This window comes from Manis javanica, chromosome 13 (genome assembly GCF_040802235.1).
Source record: "Manis javanica isolate MJ-LG chromosome 13, MJ_LKY, whole genome shotgun sequence".
NCBI classification, from domain to species: Eukaryota; Metazoa; Chordata; class Mammalia; order Pholidota; family Manidae; genus Manis; species Manis javanica.
Genome location: NC_133168.1, coordinates 42,542,363 through 42,568,718, shown reverse-complemented (window position 1 = coordinate 42,568,718; position 26,356 = coordinate 42,542,363). Strand labels below are relative to the sequence as shown.

The window sequence follows — 26,356 nt, the reverse complement described above, 5'->3', positions numbered from 1 at the left end:
AATACATTTATATAGTAGCATTTATTTAATACATTTATATAAATGCAGTTTATTTTTAAAAGTGGGAAAAATCATGAAGAGAAGCATAAAGTGAAAAGCTTGAAAATTCCTTTGATTTTAGGCATATGCTTATGCATGCACACATAAATTATAAACATATTCACGTGAATAAAATGAACACAGATAAACAGAATTCACCTAGAAGAGAGAAACCTAGATTTAAATCTAGAAGAAAGCTTATATAAGTCACACAGTCTAACCACGTTAAAAACTAAGAAACTTGAAGCCTGTCAGGATGACATGACTGATAAAGAAAAGGAACACAGCTATTTCTCTAGTGGCAGATAAATAATTTGAAATCCTATTTCCTAACTTAGATTCCTGTGCATTCTGCCACATCATACTTTCCTTTTGGTAAATTATTTTTATTTTCATTTTTTAAAGCAGGCATAGTTTCCTTTTTAATTAAAAAAGTTGCTTTTTCTTAAGTGGAAAAATACTAACATCTTAATTGCTGGATATAGAAATTAAAATATTTAGACTATTCTTAACTATAAATCAAATGGAAATTAAAGAGAAATTCTAAGTTGATGTTGAATTTCCTACAGTCACATCCATATAGCTATGTCATTTTAACTGTATGTGGTAGGGTGGTCACATCTTATATTATTGCTGTAGCTTAGATATAAAAATTATGGACCAGATGTCAAAAGACTAGAATTGCATCTTAGCTTTACCACCAATTAGCTCTGTCATGCTCTTTTGAGCCCTTAATACCCTCATCTGGTTTGAACTAGATCACTGCTTTTTAAATTAGAAGACTCATTTTAAAAATGAAATCTCAAACTGAACCCTAACATATTAAGAGTTGAAAGGAAAGCAGCTTCATTTGAAGGCACGGTGGGAAGATTGTGGTCCCATCTGCTTAGCCTCTTGCCCCTCCCCATGTCAGGCATACTCTTAAGCTACTTCTCTGGAGCTGTAAAGTGTGTGTGTGGGGAACACAGTTAAAAAACTTCTGGAAAGGATAGACCTTAAGGTACTTTTCCCTTTGAAAATAATGTTTTGTGAGACCAAAGATGAAAGAAAAGGCATTTTTTTTTTCTGTAGCCATAAGGAAGATTGGAAATCACAGATAGTAAGTAAGACTTTTTCTATGCAATTGCACATCATTTCACTGAGACTTTAACCTTTGACTTTTTTTTTTTAAAGAAAGGATTAAAGACCAAAAGAAGAGTGATCTCTTTGCAATAAATCCAACTTGCAGAACATTATCAACAAAGCTTACATCAGTGATAGAAAGATATGTGTGCTGGGGTTGCAGTAACTTGGGCTGACACATGCAGCCACAGAGCTACTGTAGGGTCTGTATATCTGTTTTTAGACCAATGGGAGAGCTTGGAAGGGTCTAGCAAATGCTGGGAAATATGGTGATTACAGTGAAATAATACTATTGCCAAAATTCCCTCAGTCAGATACATGAAAAGAATGGGTAACAAGCAGACACAAAAATAAATGTTCTCTAATGATAATTGAGAAGGCAGAAATAAGATTCAAGCAAAAATACAGTAAAGAAAAATTTCAAATAATGTTGATACTATGAAATGATTAAAAACAAATGTCCTGGAGCAAGGTAGCAGCCAAGGTTATTTAAACCCAATGGCTCAAGTATATACCACAAAATCACTTTTGCTCTCCAAAAGAAGGAAAAATGCTAACCCTATAATGGTCTTTTGCTATATACCTGGGCAGACGGTCACCAGCAGTGTTTCACCATACATAAAGTAGGAATGAGGTGAATGAGGTGAAAGGGGTTCTAATTTGGATAACTGTATATACTTTGGAGTTATAGGCAAGAGACTGTGACAAATAAATCCCAAATAACAGTGGCTCAAACAAAATAGCTATTTAATGTAACTAACCAGAGGGAGACTTTGTAACACTCAGGCACAGAGGTTCTTTCTGTATTCTTGCTCTGCAATTTCCTGAAGTTGTTAGATTGTCTATTGGACACTGGCTGATCACCATTTGCTTTGTAGTCTTATAGAGAGAAGGCAGTAGTTGCACATTATTCCTGCCCAGACACCATTCATGAGAAACCAATTGCAGGGTCACACACAGCTGCAAGGAATGTTGGGAAAAGCTGAGTGACAAGATCTTGAGAAGAGTCTTTCTAAAAGGAAGAAAGAAAGGAAACGGAGATAATTAAAAGTTTCTGCCACTTATGCCATGTAAACTCATTTGCATATGAAGTTTCAATTTGTAACACAGGATATGCTTTTGTGGTATGATTAATGGACTAAATGAGGGGCCTTTGGCTAAGGGAAAATGAAAGAGACACTTGTGAGGAGTATGATTAGTTACCTACTTTGTAGCATGATTGTTATAAATGGAGAACAATGGAGACCTGATGCTGGTATCATCATGGTGTAGAGCACCTTTGAGTCATGTTCAAGACATATGATTCACTTCAACTCAAATCTTCTGATGGTTGAGGGAGCAAGGCTAAGTCCAAGGGCAAAGGAAGTAAACTTGGTTTTATTTTCATCAGACTTCTCTGAGGGGATACTTATGCAAACATATGTCAAATTGTTCCTTACATTTTCTACTGTTCAAATTCCTGCACATTCAACTCCAATGCCTTTTGGAAAGATGACAGGGAATTAATCTGTTGGGGGAGATCTGAGTGTTATTAGTATTTGTCTATTACTCAGTATTACTGACTTTTGGTTAGAAGACTCAAAACTGTATCTCCAACTTGACAAGAACATAGGGTGCCCCCTGAACAACTTGTTTTGACTTAATTTCTTTGTAGAATAGCTGATAATATGCATTTAGTCTATGAGAAATTTTTGTAAATTAAATAAAGTTAGTATATCAGAAGTCCTATAGAAGAGTTAAGGTTTTTTTATATGTGGATTTTAATCACATTTTTGGCTCTGCTTTGCAAGCAGCCATAAGTGCTACAAACTTACCTCTTTCACGAAGTTCCTTTCTCAAATTCCTGAGTAGACTCCTACGGAGTTATACTGTTTGTGTTTGAAAGATCATACCCTGATTCCTCCTATGGAGCCTTTGCTCAGACTTCAGAAAATTTTTGCAGCTGGGGTGAATCTATAGCTTGCTGGGGAAAAATAACATGAAACAATTGATCAGTCATCCAAAAATAAGAATTCTAACAGAAAGGGGTGGTAACCGCTAAAAAAAAAGCATGCTGGTGTTAAATAACAGACATGTAGGGATAATTCTGCTGATAATACACAATGGTTTTTAAATAAATTCTTTGTGTTTAAGGATCACTTTTGTTTTCATTAAAACAAGAATTTTGTTTTCCTGAGAAGGATGAATCTTTATTTCTCAAAGGCTAATATCCTGCTGTTTGTGACCTATGTGAAATTATCATATGAGATATCATGTTATGTTATGTTGGATATTGCAGCATGGGATTTCTTAGTTTAAGAGAGAAGTTATGTGAATGAAAGTTGGAAAGAGTAATTCTGAATACTTTAACATCATATATTAATAGAAAATTTCCTGGTAATTGAATAACAGAATAATCACAGAAATCCAAATGATCAGTAATTTTCTGCAATTGAATGTTTTCAAAATATCTTCCACAATTTGATCCCAATATATAGACTAAATCTACAAATTTATGCCCTTATTTAGATATTTTCACATGCAATAACTGATTGAATGTAATTTAGAAAATGTATTGAAAAAGCATTTGTTCTTTCTGTTTGTGGGGTAAATCACAGAATTTCCAGGATCTCCAGCCTGGCCTTAGTCCATTGACATATCAATAGGTGTGTAATGTGGCAGCCTCCCACAGCCTCTGGGCCTAGGGGTGGAGAGAGGATGGCCATCTCTCCTTCCCCCCATTCCAGGTAAGTAATTGGTCTGGCACCTGCCAGTTACTGGAGATGCCTTCCCTTGGGGGGGGGGGTTCCTCTTGAAAAGGGTGGGGGAGAGGGTACCAGGGATGGGGAAGGGAGATTGTGCCATGGCTGCAGAGACACGGAGCACCAAGTGGGTTTGGCTATAGAGTAGTAGGTACCAGGGAGGAAGGAGAGGGTGGGAGCAGTGGCAGGAGGAGATGGGTGGGGCCAGGCCTAGCTGGCTAATTCCAGTGAGCTGTGAGCAATAATAATGGTCTAGCCCAACCTGTCTTTTCCCTTGACTAATTTCAGATTCACTTGTTTCATTGGCTATTCTCCCCAGGCAAGGAACACCCTTCCCCCAAGAGCTACATCTGTTGTGAGTTGGTGGGATCTGGTGAACCTGAAATCTGTCTTCATAGGTGTGATGTTTGGGTGGGCTGCCCCTAGAGATGGTGGGGAAATACCCATGGACCCCACTGTGGGTGGTGGGGATTCACCCAGGAACACCCCTGTGGATGGTGGAGCTTCACCTTGGGATCCACTTGTGGGTCATAGGAGTTCACTTTGGGATTCCCCAGTGGGGATTTGGTCTGGTGTAAAGTACCGCCTAGAGAGTGGGCTCCTCCCCCTGAGTGGACATGCTAAGCACCCACCTGTAGCTCTGCCTGTATCTTGGTGAGTGACAAATACTAAGCAGTATAAATTGCCTGGGGGCCACAAGGAAATTGGAGAAACTCTACAGGAGTTGGAGAAGGTGGGCATCATAAAGCCCACTCATAGTCCTTTTAATTCCCCAGTGTGGTCAGTGAAAAAGCTATATGGCTCTTGGCGTATGACCATGGACTACAGGGAATTGAATAAAATCACACCCTCTTGCATGTTGCTGTCTCCTCTATAGCAGCCATTATAGACACCCTCAGTCATTTACTAGGAATATATCATTATGTTGTGGACCTTGTTAATGCTTTCCTCTTTATTGACATAGCACAGAAAAGTCAGAAACAGTTTGCCTTCATGTGGGAAGGCCAGCAGAGGATGTTCACTGTCCTTCCATAAGGTTGCCTCCACAGTTTAACCATTGGTCATGGACTTGTAGCCCAGGATTAATGCCTTTAGGGTTCTTTTCTTCTGTCCTTACAGATTGGGCCTGCCTCCTAGCTGCCGCTGCTGCTTGCTGAGTGTGCCTGCAGCTCCCTGGTGGTTCAGCTGCTGGTCTTCTGTGGAATGGGTGAGGTATGGACTTAATCTGGGTAGGGCTTTGAAAAACCACCCTACTCAGGTTTCAAACTTCAGGATTGTCATGGTTTTATTGCTACCTGTATTTCTGTTGTTATTGTGTTAGTAGTCTGGTTATAATACTCTCACTTTCTCACACAAGAGCCATTGAGGAAAATGGGGTTGGGGGTGAGTAGATTCTGAGATGAGAATTCTGGAGAAGATGGTTGGGTATTTTGCATAATATCCAGAATCTCCCACCTGACCTTACCATTTCATATCAATAGGTGTTTACTGCTGCAGCCTCCCACAGACTCTCAGGGAAGAGATGGAAAGGTAACAGCCATTGTCTCCTCCCCTCCCTTCCTGATACATAATTGGTCTGGCATCTGCCAGTCACCAAGGACCTGCCAATGGAGTTCTTCCCAGAATGGGTGGGAAGGAGAGAACGTGAGTGGGGTTACAGCATGAGTGGCAGCTGGAGGAGATAGATGGGGCGGAGCTTAGTTAGCCTATTTGAGCAAGCTGTGAGCAATAAAAAGCCTTTCTCCCAGCCTTTCCTTTCACTAGACTTATTTCACTTTCACTATTTTCATAGGGGATTTGTTCTGGGCTGGTAACACCTTTCTCCCTGGAGCTATAACTGTTCTCTGATTTCATATTGCTTATTTTCAGGAGGAAAATGAGCATACTACCAAGCTGATTGGTCATGATGAATAAGAGCAGCAGTAGCCTAAGCTTTGATTCATATCCAGATGGTCAGTATTATTCTAGCACAGGATGCATTACAAGTGACATCTTTCCAAGCATGTTATGATCATTTAAAAAATTACTTTGTAAAAAATAGGATAAAGAACATGTATTCAATGAGTGTGGTCTAGAAATGGATTTGGATTTTTTGGAGTTAAATAATTAAATAGATATGAAATAGAAGGATAAATTATTAAAATATTCCCAGGCTTATTCATAAGCTATTCTTGTCTTCTGTGAGTTGAGAGAATTATTTTAGATTCTTTCATAAAGTTCTCTGTTAACTTACATTGAGCACTGAAAATTTAATGCCAGGGACTTTTTTTTTTAACATTTTAAAGGCAAACTATAAAGTATTTTTCCAATTAAAATGATGAACTCTTTGACGGGTCTCTGTAGTTTTCAAGTTCAGGAAGTTAAATAAGCCTAAGACTTACAAATGCTTCATTAGGGAGGATCAAGGGTTGATAGCACCTAATTGGTTCTGAAGGGCCTCTGGATCTTGTCATTTAAATGACAGTGACTTTTGTTAAAGCTTGGTTAGCTGCTCAATCATTAAAAATCATTTTGATTTTGAAATGTTCTTCTTGCATTAATTTAGAAGAGTTGGGGCAGATTGAGAGAACTACTGCATAGTTATTATTGATCATTTAGTGTTATATGAATATATTTCTCCTTTTGGAGACAGTTGATTTCTAGAAAATGCTCCAAGTATTTTATTTCATTGTTGTCTTATTAGTGGTTGCATTCAAAGATGTTTTACAGACTTGAATTATTGTGATTATCATCTTGACAATGTTTAATTTTCCATCATGTGACCAGGAGCCTCTCAGAAATGCATTGAATCTGTGTAACACTCCAAAATGGCTTTAAATTTTCTTTAAAGCTCCTGGATTTCGTGCTTCCTGCCAAGTGTGTGTCCCTGAGGCACTCCGCATTGTAGTCTCACCTCTTGTCTTCTTCCTGTTCACTGGGCTAGGTCCTCAGAATTCCACTACCAGGAAAGATATCAGATGCAGTGAGTCGTAATGGCATTTGAAAATGACACCTGAGTATCAGTCAGGGCAGCTTTGACACTTTGAATCTCATCAGAAGAATGAGAGACTAGCAATCAGAGAAATCCTCACTGGTTCATTTCGAGAGCCTCCTGCCTCTTCCCTCAGAATCATTCTACAATTTCTTTGCAGTGGCAAGTGTGCAGTTCACTTATGAGTTCTGAAAAATGAAATAGTAATCTTTGATAACATGTGAAATGTATTTCTTTGAACTTATAAACTGATGTTTAACAGCACTTGCTATTGGTATTTTGAAAAATCTCAGGGTCTTTATTGAAACATGAAGCTTAAATGTTTCCATAGTTTTTCTGCTGATAATTTGATTTTTGACTTTTATTTCCTAATTTGAATCTCAAATACTTTGATCCTTTTGGCTTGATGAATAATCTTCTAGAAGAGCTTTTGCGCTATTTTTGATTGAAAAATATCCAATATGCTCTTAGTTATTTGATAGGTCTTGGTTTAGTATATTTAAAAAACATATCTTTACAGTAAAAACTACTTAATATTATGGAACCATGTTTATGCTTTGTTTTTGTTGTAAGGTTGAAAGACAAAGGCAGATGGAGGCTTGTTTTGTTCATATTTAAAACTTTCTCTCTGACAAAGAAGAATGATAATGATTAGAGTAGGATTTATAGTATATTGTTTGGACAAAACCAGCATTTTACCAGAAGTACTTCAAGTTAGTGACTCTAAGGCTAAAAGAAAGCCCACTGAGAAAACAGGCTTGATAACATGACAACATGTGCCACGCTCACGGAACAACACAGCTGTACACGTAAAAGCCTGAGTGCTGGAGCAGGCACTGACGCAACTGATAAAATTGCCACAGCTGAATGATTAGAGGGGATTAGGGGCGGTTCAGAGATCAAATTAAAATGAAAAAGCTATAAACATTAGACTTTAATCCTGTGGTTCCAAGTTTAAGTAAAAATAGTAGTCAGGTAAAATTGTGGAACTACTGTGAGGAAAAAATAATTTTTCTAATTTGTGTTCTCCTCGATATAAGCCCAGAATAGTAGATATTTTCTTTTTAGTGGAACAGGTCTACCAATGGAGAATTGTTGAGTTGGAAAAAAAACAACACATACTATATAACACATGAACATGATAGGTAGGGCATAATTATAAAGTTAAGGTTAACACTGGACAATATCTGAGTGTTCTATTTCAGGTAATAGAAAAGACTTTTATAATTTGTATTTTAAAACAACAGAGGTAGGCAAAGAAGGAAAAGGCTGACCCACCTAATTTTCAGTTTAGTTAACTTTGTTAAGAGTGTTAAATATTCAGAAAAAAGATTTAAGATCCTTTAAAACATATTTTACTTAGAGTTAGAAATAGCTGTGATTTCAGAGTATTATATTTCTTATTTTTGTTGAGTAATTTTATCCTAGCAAAATTCTCTGTAGCTTTCAAGTTTAGGAAGTTAAAGAAGCCTAAGACTTACAAATGCTTCATGAGGTAAATATCTCTAATTTGCAAGATACATTCCAATATTCAGAGGCTTTTTTATTACTATCCAAATAGCTAAATAGGTAAATCATGGTAAAAAATTAGTGCTATGGAGGCTAAAGAAAAAGACAAAGCCCATTAATAATGTGAAACCTCAAAAGAAATCAAGCCACAGTAGAAAAGAAAAATGTTTCCAAGCCATAAATAGGATACTCAGGAGAAAATTCTCAGAAATCCAGTGAGATCAATGAATGAAGAATTGATGGATTTTTCTGCACATTTTTTTCCAGTTAAATGTTAAGACAATGATCCATGTGGCTGTTAGAAATATTTTTGTAAGTAATTTTCGCAGCATTATAAAACTGCCACCTTGACTTGCAGCTAATAAAATTGTGATTTACAGGATGGTCCAGTTTTCAGTAATAAGAAAAAACAAATACTTTGAAATAAAGCAGGCCTGGCAATTTTGATTGCTTGATTTTTAGTATATCTGATTTGGGTTTTTCCTGATACTTTGAAAAATAACTGGACCTTTCAAGAGTCATCTCCTTCTGAGAAGCTGAATATAATACCTCTTGGAAAACAAGTCATATCACAAGTTTTATGCTCTACATACTATACTATTTCCCCAACTGATTTGAGGTAGACAGTAAAGTTGAAGGATTTGTGAGAAAAGTACATACATAAAATAAGAAGAGATCTACCTACATTATATTATTTTGCTCATCAGAATATGTAATCAACATTGTTTAATTCATCTTAAAATTTCAAAATGGGATGAAAGATCAAAGAAATTGCAGCTGAATTTAGAAGTGGAAATATTTCTCAAACTTTTTCCTTATCTGCTTCTCTGTACCAGAGGATAGTATCAGTATATATTGTAGTACTATAGGTTTCATGTGAATGGAATATTAATCTGGGTAATGAATTGACCAATTTTATTAGCACTACACTATAATCAACTGAGCTAACCAGCCAGTTAAATATTGACCAATTTTAAATCTGCATATTTTTTGAGTGACAGTGTTAGATATATTGAGAGATAATATTAGTACCAGTCTAAACACAGATCCCTTTGAATATTTATTATTTGATAATAAAGTACTTTCTGAAAAGATCACCAATTTATGACTTGTAAGAATAGTTCTTCAACATATCAATATTTGTGGGATGTGCTAAAAGTGAAATATATAGCTGTAATTGCCTATATCAAGAAAAAAGGAAAAATCTCAAATCAATAACAAAACTTCTATCTTAATAAACTAGAAAAAGAAGAACAAACTGAACCAAATATAGCAGGAGGGAAATAGTAAAGATTAGAGTGGAGATTAATGAAATAGAAAAAAGAAAAAGAAAAAGGAAAATCAACAAAATCAAAAGTTTGTTCTTTGAGGAAATATTGCTTTCAACCTCATAGAAGATAAAGTATTAGAAGGAAATACTATGAACATTTATATGCTAGCAAATGATAATCTAGGAATAAAAGAGGAAATATTGCTTTCAACCTCATAGAAAATAAAAGCATTAGAAGGAAATACTATGAACATTTTATATGGTAGCAAATGATAACCTAGATGAAATGGACAAATTCCTAGAAAGACATAAACTACTGAAACTATTGCAAAGAGAAATGGAAAATTTCAATAGGTCTATAATAAGTAAAGAGATTGAATTAGTTACAATAAATTCTCACAAGAAAAGGAGTGGTCCAGAAGTGAAGCACATAGTTTTAATGGTGAATTGCACCAAAAATTTAATGAGAAATTAACACCAATCCTCACAAACATTTTGAAAAGTAGAAGAGGTTATACTCCCCAACTCATTCTGTGAGACCAGGATCACACTCATACCAAAGCCAGACGAAGACATCACCAGAAAGAAAAATTATAGATAAATATGCCTTGTGAATATACATGCAAAAATTCAGCAAACTGAACCAATAACATAAGAAAAGGAATATACATAATGACCAAGTGGGATTTAGCCCAGGAACACGAGGTGGTTTAATATACAAAAATCAATCAATGTAATATATCATAATATAATATGGGACAAAACCCACAAGATCATCTCAGTATATGCAGAAAAAGAATTTAACAAAATCTAACAACCTTTTATAATAAAAAATACTCAATAAATTAGAAATAGAACTTTCTCACTCTGATAAAAGGCATCTGTGAAAAACTCAAAGCTAACATCAAACTTATTTATTTAAGACTGAAAGCTTTCCCACTAAGAGCAGAAATGAGAATTTCCATTTTGACCACTTTTATTAAACATTGTACTGGAGGTTCTAGTCAAAGTAATTAGGCAAGAAAAAGAAATCAAAGCATCTGAATTGGAAAGGAAAAAATAAAACTATCTCTATTTGCAAATAATGTGATCTTGTATATAGAAAATCCTAAGGAACACACACACACACACACACACACACACACACACATACACACAATTATTAGAGGTAATAAATGAGTATAGTAAGATTGCAGGATATAATATCAACACAGAAAATCTATTGGATTTCTATATACTATCATTTAAGAATCCAAATATAGTTTTGAAACAATTCCATTTATAATAGAATCAAAAAATAATAAAGCACTAAAGCACTAAAGAAAAAATAAATTTCAGACTTCTAAACTGAAAACTAAAAAACACCACTGTAAGGAAATATTTAAATAAATAAAAAAATTCCTAGGTTCATGAATTAGAAAACATCATTTTTTTAAAACTGCAGGTTTTCTAAACATTCAATATACTCCCTATGAAAAAATCCCAGCTATCTTTTTTTGAAGAAATTGACAAACTAACCCTAAAATTCATAGGGAAATACAAGGCACCCAGAACAGTCAAACAATCTTGAAAAAGAAAAATTAAGATGGGGAATTCACACTTCCAATTTCAAAACCTACCATAAAGCTCCATAATTAAAACAGTGTGGTACTGGCATAAGTATACATATACCAATTAATAAAATAGAATCAAGAGCCCAGATAGAAACCTTTACATTTACAGCCAAGAGCATTTGACAAAGGTAGTGAGACAACTCAGTGGGGAAAGAATAGTCTTTTCCATAATTGTGAAGGGACAACTGGATATCCACTTGCAGAGGACTGAATTTGAACTCCTATGTTATACTATAGAGAAAAATTAACTCAATATGCTTCATAGACCTAAATGTAAGAGCTAAAATGACAAAACTCTTTGAATAAAGCAGAGACATAAATATCTATGTGACTTTGGGTTAGGCAACAATTTTTTTAGATATGATACCAAAAGCACAAGCAACAACAAAAAATTAATAAATTAAACTTCATCATTTGGGACTCATATTTAAAATATATAAAGAATTCTTACAACTTAACAATACAAAGAATAAATTCAATTAAAAATGTGAAAAAGGTTTTTCTCTAAAGAAGAAACAAAAATGTCCAACTTGCACATGAAAAAAATATTCAAAATCGTGTTATTAGTAAAACATGCAAATCAAAACCACAATAAGATATCACTCTGCATTCATTCAGATGAGTATAATAATCATAAAGATAAAGACAATAACTGGAATTGGTGGGAATGTAAAATGGTGACACTCCTAACAATTTGTCAGGTTTTCAAAATATCAGTATGTCTATTTTTATGCCGTTCCTCTTAATTCCATGGTTTATTTCATGGTGCCTAGCACCTTCACTACCACTTTCTCTTTTTCTTCTTTCCTTTTGAATTTCTTTAACTGGATTTTAGAATGAAGGTTTGTTACTTTAATATAATAAAGCATACAAATTTTTTCTATAGTTTAGAGTAGTTTAATAAATATAAGTACTGTCCATAAAGCAGGAGCAAATTACAGCCATAAGAACTATCTGAACTGGCAAAAGCTTTTCTAATAAGCCTTTGTATTTCTAATATCTTCTATGATTTTTAGTTTGGCCAGATTTTCTCATTTTACTTATGTCAGTGTCCTTTGTTTATCTTTTCTACTTTCTTCTTTTCTCTTTCAATGCTTTCAATTTCCTTTTATTAATGCCATTATTTTTCTTATTTTATTATACTACTTTTGCTTTTTCTTCAAAGTGAATATTTATTATTTGTGCTTGAAATAAATGAATTTCAGCTACAAATTGTCATCTGAATCTTATTTTAGCTGTTTGCCTCATTAGTGTGATGTTTTAAATTACATTTTGGTTAATTTGTAATTTCTGTTTTCTCTTGGAGTCATTGGAAATTTTTTAATTCATAATTTTTTTATCCTTTAATATACATTTTTATTTTATTTACAGAATGATTGCTATGACATCTCTCCTTTTAAAAAAAATTAGAAGTTTTTAAATGTGACATGTTAAAATGTTGATGAATATTTTTAAGATCTGTAAATATAGAAATATATATTTTTAGTATATTATTTTATACAAATAGATATAAATTCAATCAGTTAATTTAATCAACTGAATAATTTATATCCTTGTTTTCACTACTTACTTTGTGAAATTCTGAAAAAGATAATAAAATCTTTCCCCATAAATTATTTTAATTAAGTTAATCCTTTTAACCCAGTAGTTATTAATTTTTAAAAATTTTCATGTGGTTTCTTGCTTAAAGGTTTATTACTGTTTTATCTTCTTGGCCAGATTATATCACTTCCCAATATGTTCCAATGTCTCCCATTTTTCTTTTCAATGTCATTAACTTTAAAATTCACTTTATCTAATATCTAAATTGATAGTTATTGATATCTTAAATACCTTATCTTATTTTCATTTTGTTTGCATTTACCCATTCTTTTATATTCAAATTTTGTCATTGTTTTAAATATAATTTTTGAAAACAACAAAAGTCTGCTTTTAAAAAAAAGTTTGGTTTTCTGTCTTTTGGTAAGAGAAACATTTTCATATTGATTGAAATAGCTGAGGTACTTGCTTATATTTCTTTGATCTCATTTTATTTTTGCCATTGTTTTATTTTTTATTTCCTTAAAATTTTTCTCATTTGGTCATTTTAGTTTATCCTTTTCCTTCTTACATACTTGAGGTTTTATGGCTCATGATGTTGATGGAGGTTAGTAAAGCATTCATTTATTGCTAAATTAAGGGCTAATTAGTTTCCAGCTTCTGAGGATACATATTGAACAAGAGTGTTAAGGGGATTTTTGTCATGAACCTTATACTTAAGTGGAGGCAGATAGAAATCTGCCAACTAACTAAATAATAAATAAACAAGATAATGTTGGAAAAATACTGTGTAGAGAATTCAAATAGAAAAGTATTATAGTAGGTGACTGGAAGCCTTCCTAGAAGTGCCCCCTGAGTTGTGCCATCTTCCATGTCCTGGCAGGTGCCACTTGACAAAGAAAAAGGCAGCAACATGGTCACCATCTTCTTAGACATCCCCATGCTTTTCCTTTTCCTTTCTAGATAAGTTTACACAGCCAAACACATGCCTAGGATTTCTTTTCCTATTTTTTTCTCATTTAAAATAATGTACATATGAAACTTGCCTTGGGGAGAAAGGGAACATGTGTGTTTCAGTAAAACTAATTTTTTTTTCCTTTAGTAAAACTGAATGTTTTTCCATTCTGACATTTCATTAATTTTGTTTAAAGGAAAAGAAATGAGATAATTGAAAGTAGAAAAAGTGACAGTAGTAGCATTTTATGGTAATATATTTGTTTCATGTCAAATTAAATAAAAAAAGAATGAGTGAAGATTATATTGTAATACTTTCATCATTTTGTTGAGTATTTTGAAGATCTTTTTAAAGAAACTTGGCCAAGAAGTTGATTTATAGCATAGTTGCAGAAAGCTGACTTATATCACAGATTCTATTGTGGCAAATTTTGAGAATGAAATTCATAAAGATCAAAGTAGTACTCTTAACTTATTTTAGTTTCAAAATTTGCTTAGCATTGCAAAACATAATTATAAGAATTAAGGTTTTCATTTCATCATTAGTAAATATTCTTTTACATTGTGTTTATAGTTGTGTTAAACAATACTGGCAAAATCTTTAACTATTAATTTTCTAGGTATTTATCACTATAAATTAGTTTTTTATGGAAAACTAGTTTTCAAATCTCTTTTTGAAATTACTGGAATGATTTTAAAAGTGAAGTAATAGAGTAATTAAAATTAAGTTTTACTTGGCTAGTGCCACTTCAGAGTTTGTGTATCTGTATAGCTTTAAAACAAAATACAGATTTGGCTTTACTCATTATATTACATGATAGTTAATTTGATGTTATTTAAAACTGTCTGAGACACTAAGCACTTGGTGGGATTTTGATTAGTAACTGGCAAATTTCAAAAGAACCTGGTCTGGTTTGGATAAAACTTGATTATATTGGATGTCTATACAGATTTTCCCTCACATTTCCTAGGGCATCTTTCCAGGTCTTCCCTGTATGAATATTTCATTCTTCATCCATCTCCCAAGAAACTGAGATTCATGATTTAAGACTGCAGTTCCTAGCCAAATGTGCTAGCAGCCTGTCCTTATAAAGATTGACAGGCTGTATGACCAATGATATTTTAGCACTTTTATAACCCTCATATTTGCTTATACAGATAATTTTCTTTTCCTATTATCAGAATCATGAGCTTTTAGAACTAGGGAAGCTCTGAGATCTAGTCAATCCTAATTATACATGCTAAGAAAATGAGTTCTCTAAGCTCATTAGTTATGTAAGCTCAGTTGTTAAGTGGAGATACAAGTAGTTTGAATAGGAGTGTAGTAAGGCATCAATCAGACAACATACTAAGAATATCTGGCCATATTAGGCTACATGCACATACACGCGTACACACACACATACACACTCCTTTTACTTTTCTTCCTTCTTTTCACAGAGTGAGATAGGGATAAACATGTACTGCATTGGACTTCACGGGTCCTCTTTGGAGGACCTAAAATCCTTTCCCCTATAGCTTCCCTTATTAGAGCCATTTCTTTTTTTTTTCCTCTTCCTTTCCTTGATTTTTTTTTTCTCTTGGCCCGTTCAATCTTTGCTTTTCGAGTCATATGGATTTTTCACATTGTTTGCTGGGATTAACAACCAGGATTTCAAAAATAGCATCAATATTACATGCCATGGTTCCTGATAATCCATTACAAAATGATGAACATAATGGATGTTATATGCTATTTGTTTTTTATATTCCAAGATGTTTTACTTTTATTTTTTACAACCTATCATATCAATATATAAAATTATCTTTCTTATTTGCTTACTTGTTACTGTTTTCTCTCCCTTGACAATAGTATTTTAAGTCCCATGACATCATGGATCTTGTCTGTGTCATTCATTGCTGAATTTCTAGCACCTAGATTGGTGCCCTGTATAGATGAATGTTCAATAATTACCAAATAGTTTCATGTTACTTCCACTGAACCAAATCTAGTAAGGTTGATTAGCTTATCCCAAATCACAGAGCTAGGGAGGGGCAGAATTGGCAATCAAACCCATGTTTCCTCCATTTCAACATCCATGTTCCTCACCATGTCCTTTTAATTGCTTTCAGACTATTTTTGGGTTCTACCTAGAAAACAAAAAAAGCCATTCTATTCTTGTGTCTGCCAATTCAGAGTCATATACTTCCAAACATTTTAGACAATATTGTTGTTATCTCTAAGACAACCAAGAATGTTTTCCAGATTCTCAGATTTATTACAGTTATCTTGTAACAATTTAATTAGTCATTTCTTCCCTTAGTCATTTGGAAATTTCCAAGGAGATCCTTTGGGCTCTTTTCCATATGTGATATGAGTGTGACCAGTTTTTTAAATCCTCTCTTTTTTATTCATTCAGTAATCTGCAGTCTACAAAAGAAGCTATAGCTGTTCATTGGTCCAAGGATCTTTCTGTGTTTATAACATATATTATCAGGTTTGACTATGTCATTCGAATAGGTTTTGAGGTACTTATGCTTCCAGTAGTTAAAATAATTTCTGATTTATTAATATGACAATCCTGGAGCTGGAATTTATTTGTATTATGTTTTCCACATCATTACTATCCCTATCCTATTACCCAAAGAATTAAAATTTTAGTCCATGAAGGAAAATGGTGTTGGCATTTCCTTCTCTATAATTCATCTGTGAATGAGCATCAGCCATTTATCAGAAGAAATTCGAATTTTATTGTTAATTGAAAAAGAGAGATATATAATTTGTTTTTTAAAGGGATTTTAAAAAATACATATTTTTCATTTTGCTAACTTTCTTCTTAAAAATGGAAATAATGTCATAGACACAAGTTAATTTTGAAAGTCAATTTGATAGGTGCACTAGAATTTGAATGCTTATATATAAATAGCTATATCTTTATATAGATATAAAGAAGCTAAATACACTGATTTAAGCAGTTTTAATCTATCTTATTCAGAACATTGGGGTCATAAAAACTCAGAAAATATGTAATTTCAGCTACTCAATTATATAAATGTTTTCAACTGGAGAGGTAGAAAAAATATTTTAGATATCTAAAAATAAAGATTGTAAGCAAATTAACTTTTTATTTACTTTTCTGAGCACTGGTTTTATATAAAAGCTACATAAGAAAATATTTTCGCATGTACTATTCAGTCAGTGTTTTTACATAATTTGTGTTTACTATAGGTAGACTCTGTTAAAGAAGAAGTAGGCTGAGGACAACCTATAGGAAATTGTAGGCCAAGAAGTTGAAAGAAGCTTCAATTTTATCAAGACACTCAAAATTGTGGAAGTGTAGCACATTCAGAAAGATTTAAAGGTTACATTCAATTCTAATTAATTCTGTCATTTTGCTGAAAATATTATTATTATTTTTTTTTGAGAGGGCATCTCTCATATTTATTGATCAAATGGTTGTTAACAACAATAAAATTCAGTATAGGGGGGTCAATGCTCAATGTACAATCATTAATCCATCTCAAGCCTAATTCTCGTCAGTCTCCAATCTTCTGAAGCATAACGAACAAGTTCTTACATGGTGAAAGAATTCTTACATAGTGAATAAATTCTTACATGGTAAACAGTACAAGGGCATTCATCACAGAAACTTTCGGTTTTGATCACGCATTATGACCCATAAACAATCAGGTCAAATATGAATATTCGTTTGATTTTTGTAGTTGATTTATATGTTGATCCCACATTTCTCCCTCTATTATTATTATTATTTTTATTTTTAATAAAATGCTGAAGTGGTAGGTAGATGCAAGATAAAGGTAGAAACATTAAGGCATTTAGTGCTGTAAGAGGGCAAATGTAGATGATCAGATGATCAGGTGTGTGCCTATGGACTAAGTATTAATCCAGGCTAGACAAGGGCAGCAAGACATCCACGGATGCAGAAGATTTCTCTCAAAGCAGGGTGGGTAAGGTTCTGAGCCTCACCTCTGTTGATCCCCAAATTCTCACCTGATGGCCCCCATGCGACTGTGCCTGTATTAGGTTGTTCCTCCCTTGAGGAATCTTACCCATCTCTGGCTAACCACTCATCTTCTGGGGCCATACAGGGAAATGTAAAGTTAGTAAGTGAGAGAGAAGCCATATTGTTTGAAAAGGTTAGCTTTTTACTTCTTTGCATATTTATGCCCTGTGGCTTCTATGCCCAGCACTTGTCTCGAGGTATCTTTACCACCTGGAGGAATTATGATACTCAGTAAATTCGATATGAGGCACGAATTCTATTTAAGGGTTGTAATTAGGAAGGAAGAAGAAAAGCAATAGAGGTAGCATATGGAAGGAAACATGGGAGGATTGATTATTTCTTTGACATATCTTCTTGTAGAGTACCTTAAGTATGTATAGGTTTTAAACTACTAATTTGCACACACATATTAACATAATAGGAATATGGTGACATAAACAAAGCAAATCTATAATTACCATCCATCTCCAGTGAAGCCAAGAAAACCATTTAGGCACCCTAGGCATTTGTGAAAATTTATCTATGATATGATGGATATTGTCCAATTGTACTTGAACAATCAGACAAATTAAAGCAGCCCATTTCTGGGATCTGTTCACATCCCATATGTTCTTTTAACTGTAGATAGTCTATAGTCATGAGATTTTGGAGTGCTACAACTTGCAGCCCTCCCAACTCCTGGTTGAGTTCCAACAGTACAGATCCGGTCAAATTCGTTGTCTCACTGTATGCACATGCCAGCCTAGACATCTCCCTCCTCATTCCTATGGCAAGTCCAAGAGACGGTGGGCTGGATGCAGCCACAACCGCAGCATCGTTCGGATCCCTGTGGAGGCTTTTTGATGATCATCCCCCTGGCACAAGTCCTCCAGAGAGTGCTGATGCCGGAAGCTCCTCCTCATATCGTATCTTAGTTCATTTTCTGGGTATCCAAGCTAGGCCTTGATCTTCTGCATAGAAACAAACAGACCCTTTGCCCACACTTTGACATGCCCTCTATACCACTGTGCAGAACTCATTGGAGGTCAGCACACAGTAACTGCTTTTTTTTTTTTATTAAGAGAAAGAAATATTATCAGAAAAGAGTACCTCCATAGCTGATCATCTGACACCCTTTAAGTGATCAACATTAAGGATATTTAAAGCATGCGTTGATCTTTGATTTACCAATAGTTTTATCCTATCAAGGAATAATCCCCCTTTCTTTCTTTCTTTCTCTCTTTCTTTCTTTCTTTCTTTCTTTCTTTCTTTCTTTCTTTCTTTCTTTCTTTCTTTCTTTCTCTCTTTCTTTCTTTCTTTCTTTCTTCTTTCTTTCTTTCTTCTTTCTTTCTTTTCTTTTTTTTTTAATTTTTAATCTACACTTACATGAAGAATACTATGCTTACTATGCTCTCCACTATATCAGGTCTCCCCTAACAACCACATTATGGTTACTGTCCATCAGCTTAGCAAAATGTTGTAGAGTAACTACTTGTCCTCTCTGTGTTGTGCAGCCCACCCTCCCCTTTCTCCCTCCCCCCCATGCATGCTAATCTTAATACCTCCCTCTTCTTCCCCCCCCCTTATCCCTCCCTGCCCATCCATCCTCCCCAGTTCCTTTCCCTTTGGTACCTGTTAGTCCATTTTTGGGTTCTGTAATTCCACTGCTATTTTGTTCCTTCAGTTTTTCCTTTGTTCCTATACTCCTCAGATGAGTGAAATCATTTGGTATTTCTCTTTCTCCGCTTGGCTTATTTAACTGAGCATAATACTCTCCAGCTCCATCCATGTTGCTGCAAATGGTTGGATTTTTCCACTTCTTATGGCTGAGTAGTATTCCATTGTGTATATGTACCACATCTTCTTTATCCATTCATCTACCGATGGACATTTAGGTTGCTTCCAATTCTTGGCTATTGTAAATAGTGTTGCGATAAACATAGGGGTGCATCTGTCTTTCTCAAACTTGATTGCTGCGTTCTTAGGGTAAATTCCTAGGAGTGGAATTCCTGGGTCAAATGGTAGGTCTGTTTTGAGCATTTTGATGAACCTCCATACTGCTTTCCACAATGGTTGAACTAATTTACATTCCCACCAGCAGTGTAGGAGGGTTCCCCTTTCTCCACAGCCTCGCCAACATTTGTTGTTGTTTGTCTTTTGGATGGCAGCTATCCTTACTGGTGTGAGGTGATACCTCATTGTAGTTTTAATTTACATTTCTCTGATAATTAGCGATGTGGAGCATCTTTTCATGTGTCTGTTGGCAATCTGTATTTCTTTTTTAGAGAACTGTCTGTTCAGTTCCTCTGCCCATTTTTTAATTGGGTTATTTGTTTTTTGTTTGTTGAGGCATGTGAGCTCTTTATATAATCTGGATGTCAAGCCTTTATCGGATCTGTCATTTTCAAATATATTCTCCCATACTGTAGGGTTCCTTTTTGTTCTATTGATGGTGTCTTTTGCTGTACAGAAGCTTTTCAGCTTAATGTAGTCCCACTTGCTCATTTTTCCTGTTGTTTTCCTTGCCCGGGGAGATATGTTCAAGAAGAGGGCACTCATGTTTATGTCTAAGAGGTTTTTGCCTATACTTTTTTCCAAGAGTTTAATGGTTTCATGACTTACATTCAGGTCTTTGATCCATTTTGAGTTTACCTTTGCATATGGGGTTAGACAATGGTCCAGTTTCATTCTCCTACATGTAGCTGTCCAGTTTTGCCAGCACCATCTGTTGAAGAGACTGTCATTTTGCCATTGTATGTCCTTGGCTCCTTTATCAAATATTAATTGACCATATTTGTGTGGGTTAATGTCTGGAGTCTCTAATCTGTTACACTGGTCTGTGGCTCTGTTCTTGTGCCAGTACCAAATTGTCTTGATTACTATGGCTTTGTAGTAGAGCTTGAAGTTGGGGAGTGAGATCCCCCCTACTTTATTCTTCTTTTTCAGGATTGCTTTGGCTATTCGGGGTCTTTGGTGTTTCCATATGAATTTTTGAATTATTTGTTCCAATTCATTGAAGAATGTTGCTGGTAATTTGAGAGGGATTGCATCAAATCTGTATATTGCTTTGGGCAGAATGGCCATTTTGACAATATTAATTCTTCCTACCCATGAGCATGGGATGAGTTTCCATTTATTAGTGTCCCCTTTAATTTCTCTTAAGAGTGACTTGTAGTTTTCAGAGTATAAGTCTTTCACTTCTTTGGTTAGGTTTATTCCTAGGTATTTTATTCTTTTTGATGCAATGGTGAATGGAATTGTTTTCCTGATTTCTCTTTCTATTGATTCATTGTTAGTGTATAGGAAAGCTACAGATTTCTGTGTGTTAATTTTTTATCCTGCAACTTTGCTGTATTCCGATATCAGTTCTAGTAGTTTTGGAGTGGAGTTAGGGTTTTTTATGTACTGTATCATATCATCTGCAAATAGTGACAGTTTAACTTCTTCTTTACCAATCTGGATTCCTTGTATTTCTTTGTTTTGTCTGATTGCCGTGGCTAGGACCTCCAGTACTATGTTAAATAACAGTGGGGAGAGTGGGCATCCCTGTCTTGTTCCTGATCTCAGAGGAAAAGCTTTCAGATTCTCGCTTTTCAGTATAATGATGGCTGTGGGTTTATCATATATGGCCTTTATTATGTTGAGGTACTTGCCCTCTATACCCATTTTGCTGAGAGTTTTTATCATGAATGGATGTTGAATTTTGTCAAATGCTTTTTCAGCATCTATGGAGATAATCATGTGGTTTTTGTCTTTCTTTTAGTTGATGTGGTGGATGATGTTGATGGATTTTCGAATGTTGTATCATCCTTGCATCCCTGGGATGAATCCCACTTGGTCATGGTGTATGATCCTTTTGATATACTGTTGAATTCTGTTTGCTAATATTTTATTGAGTATTTTTGCATCTACATTCATCAGGGATATTGGTCTGTAATTTTCTTTTTTGGTTGGGTGTTTGCCTGGTTTTGGTATTAGGGTGATGTTGGCTTTATAGAATGAGTTTGGGAGTATTCCCTCTTCTATTTTTAGGAACACTGTAAGGAGAATGGGTATTATGTCTTCTCTGTGTGTCTGATAAAATTCCGACGTAAATGCGTCTGGCCCTGGGGTTTTGTTCTTGGGTAGTTTTTTGATTACCATTTCAATTTCTTTGCTCGTAATTGGTTTGTTTAACTTTTGAGTTTCTTCTTTGGTCAGTCTTGGAAGGTTGTGTTTTTCTAGGAAGTTGTCCATTTCTTCTAGGTTTTCCAGCTTGTTGGCATATAGGTTTTCATAGTAGTCTTTAATAATTCTTTGTATTTCTGTGGAGTCTGTCGTTATTTTTCTGTTCTCATTTCTGATTATGTTGATTTGTGTTGATTCTCTTTTTCTCTTAATAAGTTTGGCTACAGGCTTATCTATTTTGTTTATTTTCTCAAAGAACCAGCTCTTGGTTTCATTGATTTTTGCTATTGTTTTATTCTTCTCAAATTTGTTTATTTCTCCTCTGATCTTTATTATGTCCCTCCTTCTGCTGACTTTAGGCCTCATTTGTTCTTCTTTTTCCAGTTTCCATAATTTGAATGTTAGACTATTCATTTGGGATTGTTCTTCCTTCTTCAAGTGTGCCTGGATTGCTATATACTTTCCTCTTAAGACTGCTTTTGCTGCGTCCCACAGAAGTTGGGGCTTTGTGTTGTTGTCATTTGTTTCTATATATTCCTTCATCTCTATTTTGATTTGTTCATTTATCCATTGATTATTTAGTAGCATGTTGTTAAGCCTCCATGTGTTTGTGAGCCTTTTTGTTTTCTTTGTAGAATTTATTTCTACTTTTATACCTTTGTGGTCTGAAAAATTGGTTGGTGAATTTCAATATTTTGAAACTTACTGAGTCTCTTTTTGTGAGCTAGTATGTGGTCTATTCTGGAGAATGTTCCATGTGCATTTGAGAAGAATGTATATCCTGTTGCTTTTGGATGTAGAGTTCTATAGATGTCTATTAGTTCCATCTGTTCTAGTGTGTTGTTCAGTGCCTGTGTGTCCTTATTTATTTTCTGCCCGGTGGATCTATCCTTTGGGGTGAGTGGTGTGTTGAAGTCTCCTACAATGAATGCTTTGCAGTCTATTTCCCTCTTTAGTTCTGTTAGTATTTGCTTCACATATGCTGGTGCTCCTGTATTGGGTGCATATATATTTAGAATGGTTATATCCTCTTGTTGGACTGAGCCCTTTATCATGATGGAGTATCCTTTATCTCTTGTTACTTTCTGTGTTATGAAGTCTATTTTGTCTGATATTAGTACTGCAACCCCTGCTTTCTTCTCACTGTTGTTTGCCTGAAATATGTTTTTCCATCACTTGACTTTTAGTCTATGCTTATCTTTAGGTTTAAGGTGAGTTTCTTGTAAGCAGCATATAGATGGGTCTTGCTTTTTTGTCCATTTTATTACTCTATGCCTTTTGATTTGTGCATTAAGTCCATTTACATTTAGGGTGACTATTGAGAGATATGTACTTATTGCCATTGCAGGCTTTAGATTCGTGGTTACCAAAGGTTCAAGGTTAGCTTCTTTAGTATCTTACTGCCTAACTTAGCTCGCTTATTGAGCTGTTATATACACTGTCTGGAGATTCTTTTCTTCTCTCCCTTCTTATTCCTCCTCCTCCCTTCTTCATATGTTGGGTATTTTGTTCTGTGTTCTTTTTAGGGGTGCTCCCATCTAGAGCAGTCCCTGTAGGATGCCCTGTAGAGGTGGTTTGTGGGAAGCAAATTCCCTCAGCTTTTGCTTGTCTGGGAATTGTTTAATCCCACCATCATATTTTAATGATAGTCGTGCTGGATACAGTATCCTTGGTTCAAGGCCCTTCTGTTTCATTGCATTAGGTATATCATGCCATTCTCTTCTGGCCTGTAGGGTTTCTGTCGAGAAGTCTGATGTTAGCCTGATGGGTTTTCTTTTATAGGTGACCTTTTTCTCTCTAGCTGCCTTTAAAACTCTTTCCTTGTCCTTGATCCTTGCAATTTTAATTATTATGTGTCTTGGTGTTGTCCTCCTTGGATACTTTCTGTTGGAAGTTCTGTGTAATTCCATGGTCTGTTCGATTTTTTCCTCCCCCAGTTTGTGGAAGTTTTCAGCAATTATTTCTTCAAAGAGACTTTCTATCCCTATTCCTCTTTCTTCTTCTTCTGGTATCCCTATAATATGAATATTATTCCTTTTGTATTGGTCACATAGTTCTCTTAGTGTTGTTTCATTCCTGGAGATCCTTTTTTCTCTCTGCATGTCAGCTTCTATATGTTCCTGTTCTCTGGCTTCTATTCCTTCAATGGCCTCTTGCATCTTATCCGTTCTGCTTATAAATCCTTCCAGGGATTGTTTCCCTTCTGTGATCTCCTTCCTGACATCTATGATCTCCTTCCGGACTTCATCCCACTGCTCTTGCATTTTTCTCTGCATCTCCTCCCATTGCTCTTGCATTTTTCTCTGCATCTCTGTCAGCATGTTTAGGATTTTTATTTTGAATTCTTTTTCAGAAGGACTGGTTAGGTCTGTCTCCTTCTCAGGTGTTGTCTCTGTGATCTTTGTCTGCCTGTAGTTTTGCCTTTTCATGGTGATAGAGATAGTTTGCAGAGCTGGTACAAGTGACAGCTGGAAGAGCTTTCCTTCTTGTTGGTTTCTGGCCTTCTTCTCCTGGGAGAATAGCGACCTCTAGTGGCTTGTGCTGGGCAGCTGTGTGCAGACAGGGCTTCTGCTTCCTGCCCATTTGCTATGGAGTTTATCTCCGCTTTTGCTGTGGGCGTGGCCTGGCTGGGGCTCTCCTCCAAAATGGTGGAGCCCTGTTGGAGGGGGAGCGGCTGGGAGGCTATTTATCTCCGTAAGGGGCCTCTGTGCTTCCTGCTGCCCAGGGGGTTAGAGTGCCCAGAGATCCCCAGATTCCCTGCCTCTGGTCTAAGTGACCTGTTCTGCCCCTTTAAAACTTCCAAAAAGCACTCTCCAAACCAAAACAACAGCAACAACAGTGAGAGAGGGAACAGAAAGAAGAAAAAAAAAAAATGAAAAAACACGCGATTTTTTTTTTTTTTTTTGTCCTCAGGTGCCGGTCCCAGGCTCCCGCTCACTGGTCCTGCTGCCCTGTCTCCCTAGCACCAGGGTCCCTCTCCCTTCAAGGCTTCCAAAAAGCACCCACCCACTGGTCCCGCAGGGAAAAACGCGCGATATTCTTTGTCCTCAGGCGCCGGTCCCAGGCACCCGCTCACCAGTCCCGTCACCCTGCCTCCCTAGCACCGGGGTCCCTGTCACTTTAAGGCTTCCAAAAAGCACTCGCCAAAAAGAGAAAAAAAAGGGAAAAACGGGCGATTTCCTCCGTCCTCAGGTGCCGGTCTCAGGCACCCGCCCACCGGTCCCGCAGGGAAAGACACGGGATATTCTTTGTCCTCAGGCGCCAGTCCCAGGCACCCACTCACCAGTCCCGCTGCCCTGCCTCCCCAGCACTGGGGTCCCTGTCCCTTCAAGGCTTCCAAAAAGCACCCGCCCACCGGTCCCGCAGGGAAAGATGCGGGATATTCTTTGTCCTCAGGTGCCGGTCCCAGGCACCCGCTCACCGGTCCTGCCCCCCTGCCACCCTAGCAACGGGGGCCCTGTCCCTTTAAGGCTTCCAAAAAGCACTCGCCAAAAAAAAAACCGGTGCGGTTTCTTTCCACCAGCCGTGAGCCGGGGGGAGGGGCGTTCGGGTCCCGCCGGGCCGGGGCTTGTATCTTACCCCCTTCGCAAGGCGCTGGGTTCTTGCAGGTGTGGATGTGGTCTGGATGTTGTCCTGTGGTCTCTATTTTAGGAAGATTTTTCTTTGTTATATTTTCATAGCTCTATGTGTTTTTGGGAGGAGATTTCCTCTGCTCTACTCACGCCACCATCCTGGCTCCGCCCTGAAAATATTATTTAAAAAATTCATTTATATTTTAACTTTGTTAGATGAGATAAATGGTATATTGTTCAAAACTTATATAAATGAAAAACACAGTATAACTTTATGATGGTGTATATTAAAATGTTCTGGGCTTATGTGGCTCTCTATAATAAAAATTCATTAACCTAATTTTATCATGGAGATTTTTTTTTACTTCAACCTCTATTCTTTGATTTTCTAGAACAGTTTTGGGAGGTTAGTGTTACTACTTATTTTCTGTAATTATATTTTATTTTGAAATTATATTTCAACATGTTGAGTTTTGGCTCTTTGTGAGGTCAACAGCAATATCTTTATAATTATTCCTATTCCTCATGAAAATGTTATTTGATTTTATTTATCAGTTTTGTAAACTAGTAGCTTTTCTTAGTGGTAAGATGGTTTTAATTTATTTAAGTACAAGAAGATATCTGTTGCCAGCCTAAAAATGAGGAAATACAAAGCCAGCTGTCAGGGACTTGTTTTAAAGCAGTGTGCCATAGAAGGTATAGAACACCTGATGCCAACTAGAGTGATTTTTCATTAGCTTTCTTGGCTCATCTATATTTAAAGAGTAGCCAAACCAACTTGTTTGCAAATATATTTTAAAAAATGCTATTATTACAATGGGACTACCTCTTCACAAGTGCCTCGATTATAATATAGGGGCTTCCAGGTTAAGTGGA

General features: G+C 35.8%; 2 long non-coding RNA genes across 8 annotated transcripts in view; one reads left to right on the top strand and one right to left on the bottom strand.

Moving 5' to 3' along the window:
* LOC118967474 (uncharacterized) overlaps positions 1-25,497 on the top strand; it is a 50,933-nt gene extending 25,436 nt beyond the window's left edge. For 5 of the 7 annotated variants that reach the window (XR_005054556.2, XR_005054547.2, XR_005054552.2 and 2 more), the window contains 4 exons: positions 3,759-3,887; positions 5,022-5,114; positions 5,384-5,432; positions 5,772-6,816. This is a non-coding gene — a long non-coding RNA (uncharacterized lncRNA). The other 2 variants (XR_012124200.1, XR_005054546.2) reach the window with 2 other exon arrangements.
* LOC140845449 (uncharacterized) lies at positions 1,949-25,596 on the bottom strand. Its single transcript, XR_012124202.1, has 3 exons — positions 25,488-25,596; positions 2,976-3,124; positions 1,949-2,173 (listed from the first exon to the last, which is right to left on the bottom strand). It is a non-coding gene; the product is annotated as an uncharacterized lncRNA (long non-coding RNA).
* Between the last annotated feature and the right edge of the window lie 760 nt (positions 25,597-26,356).